Source organism: Colletotrichum lupini, chromosome 6 (assembly GCF_023278565.1).
Source record: "Colletotrichum lupini chromosome 6, complete sequence".
NCBI classification, from domain to species: Eukaryota; Fungi; Ascomycota; class Sordariomycetes; order Glomerellales; family Glomerellaceae; genus Colletotrichum; species Colletotrichum lupini.
Window position 1 is genome coordinate 5,500,001 of NC_064679.1, and position 2,644 is coordinate 5,502,644.

The 2,644-nt window shown below is 49.9% G+C and overlaps 2 non-coding genes across 2 annotated transcripts, besides 3 other annotated features; both read left to right on the forward strand.

Moving 5' to 3' along the window:
* Positions 1–24: part of a sequence feature (28S-18S ribosomal RNA intergenic spacer; IGS) that runs on past the window's edge.
* Positions 25–1,820, forward strand: CLUP02_19021. Its single transcript, XR_007414318.1, has one exon. It is a non-coding gene; the product is annotated as an 18S ribosomal RNA (ribosomal RNA).
* Positions 1,821–1,999: a sequence feature (internal transcribed spacer 1, ITS1; ITS1).
* CLUP02_19022 lies at positions 2,000–2,157 on the forward strand. The gene has a single exon (XR_007414319.1). It is a non-coding gene; the product is annotated as a 5.8S ribosomal RNA (ribosomal RNA).
* Positions 2,158–2,312: a sequence feature (internal transcribed spacer 2, ITS1; ITS2).
* Positions 2,313–2,644: the final 332 nt, after the last annotated feature.

Consider the following 2,644-nt stretch of genomic DNA (forward strand, 5'->3'; position numbering starts at 1 on the left):
TGGCCCTGACGGGCTCACGATAGTTACCTGGTTGATTCTGCCAGTAGTCATATGCTTGTCTCAAAGATTAAGCCATGCATGTCTAAGTTTAAATAATTTTACTGTGAAACTGCGAATGGCTCATTATATAAGTTATCGTTTATTTGATAGTACCTTACTACATGGATAACCGTGGTAATTCTAGAGCTAATACATGCTAAAAACCTCGACTTCGGAAGAGGTGTGTTTATTAGATTAAAAACCAATGCCCTTCGGGGCTCACTGGCGATTCATAATAACCTCTCGAATCGCATGGCCTTGCGCCGGCGATGGTTCATTCAAATTTCTTCCCTATCAACTTTCGATGCTAGAGTAGTGTTCTAGCATGGTTACAACGGGTAACGGAGGGTTAGGGCTCGACCCCGGAGAAGGAGCCTGAGAAACGGCTACTACATCCAAGGAAGGCAGCAGGCGCGCAAATTACCCAATCCCGACACGGGGAGGTAGTGACGATAAATACTGATACAGGGCTCTTTTGGGTCTTGTAATTGGAATGAGTACAATTTAAATCCCTTAACGAGGAACAATTGGAGGGCAAGTCTGGTGCCAGCAGCCGCGGTAATTCCAGCTCCAATAGCGTATATTAAAGTTGTTGTGGTTAAAAAGCTCGTAGTAGAACCTTGGGCCTGGCTGGCCGGTCCGCCTCACCGCGTGCACTGGTCCGGCCGGGCCTTTCCCTCTGTGGAACCGCATGCCCTTCACTGGGTGTGCCGGGGAAACAGGACTTTTACTTTGAAAAAATTAGAGTGCTCCAGGCAGGCCTTTGCTCGAATACATTAGCATGGAATAATAGAATAGGACGTGTGGTTCTATTTTGTTGGTTTCTAGGACCGCCGTAATGATTAATAGGGACAGTCGGGGGCATCAGTATTCAATTGTCAGAGGTGAAATTCTTGGATTTATTGAAGACTAACTACTGCGAAAGCATTTGCCAAGGATGTTTTCATTTATCAGGAACGAAAGTTAGGGGATCGAAGACGATCAGATACCGTCGTAGTCTTAACCATAAACTATGCCGACTAGGGATCGGACGATGTTATTTTTTGACTCGTTCGGCACCTTACGAGAAATCAAAGTGCTTGGGCTCCAGGGGGAGTATGGTCGCAAGGCTGAAACTTAAAGAAATTGACGGAAGGGCACCACCAGGGGTGGAGCCTGCGGCTTAATTTGACTCAACACGGGGAAACTCACCAGGTCCAGACACAATGAGGATTGACAGATTGAGAGCTCTTTCTTGATTTTGTGGGTGGTGGTGCATGGCCGTTCTTAGTTGGTGGAGTGATTTGTCTGCTTAATTGCGATAACGAACGAGACCTTAACCTGCTAAATAGCCCGTATTGCTTTGGCAGTACGCCGGCTTCTTAGAGGGACTATCGGCTCAAGCCGATGGAAGTTTGAGGCAATAACAGGTCTGTGATGCCCTTAGATGTTCTGGGCCGCACGCGCGTTACACTGACGGAGCCAGCGAGTTCTCCCTTGGCCGGAAGGCCCGGGTAATCTTGTTAAACTCCGTCGTGCTGGGGATAGAGCATTGCAATTATTGCTCTTCAACGAGGAATCCCTAGTAAGCGCAAGTCATCAGCTTGCGTTGATTACGTCCCTGCCCTTTGTACACACCGCCCGTCGCTACTACCGATTGAATGGCTCAGTGAGGCTTTCGGACTGGCCCAGAGAGGCGGGCAACCGCCACTCAGGGCCGGAAAGTTATCCAAACTCGGTCATTTAGAGGAAGTAAAAGTCGTAACAAGGTCTCCGTTGGTGAACCAGCGGAGGGATCATTACTGAGTTACCGCTCTATAACCCTTTGTGAACGTACCTAACCGTTGCTTCGGCGGGCAGGGGAAGCCTCTCGCGGGCCTCCCTCCCGGCGCCGGCCCCCACCACGGGGACGGGGCGCCCGCCGGAGGAAACCAAACTCTATTTACACGACGTCTCTTCTGAGTGGCACAAGCAAATAATTAAAACTTTTAACAACGGATCTCTTGGTTCTGGCATCGATGAAGAACGCAGCGAAATGCGATAAGTAATGTGAATTGCAGAATTCAGTGAATCATCGAATCTTTGAACGCACATTGCGCTCGCCAGCATTCTGGCGAGCATGCCTGTTCGAGCGTCATTTCAACCCTCAAGCACCGCTTGGTTTTGGGGCCCCACGGCACACGTGGGCCCTTGAAGGTAGTGGCGGACCCTCCCGGAGCCTCCTTTGCGTAGTAACTAACGTCTCGCACTGGGATCCGGAGGGACTCTTGCCGTAAAACCCCCCAATTCTTTACAGGTTGACCTCGGATCAGGTAGGAATACCCGCTGAACTTAAGCATATCAATAAGCGGAGGAAAAGAAACCAACAGGGATTGCCCCAGTAACGGCGAGTGAAGCGGCAACAGCTCAAATTTGAAATCTGGCCCCAGGCCCGAGTTGTAATTTGCAGAGGATGCTTTTGGCGCGGTGCCTTCCGAGTTCCCTGGAACGGGACGCCATAGAGGGTGAGAGCCCCGTACGGTTGGACACCAAGCCTTTGTAAAGCTCCTTCGACGAGTCGAGTAGTTTGGGAATGCTGCTCTAAATGGGAGGTACATTTCTTCTAAAGCTAAATATTGGCCAGAGA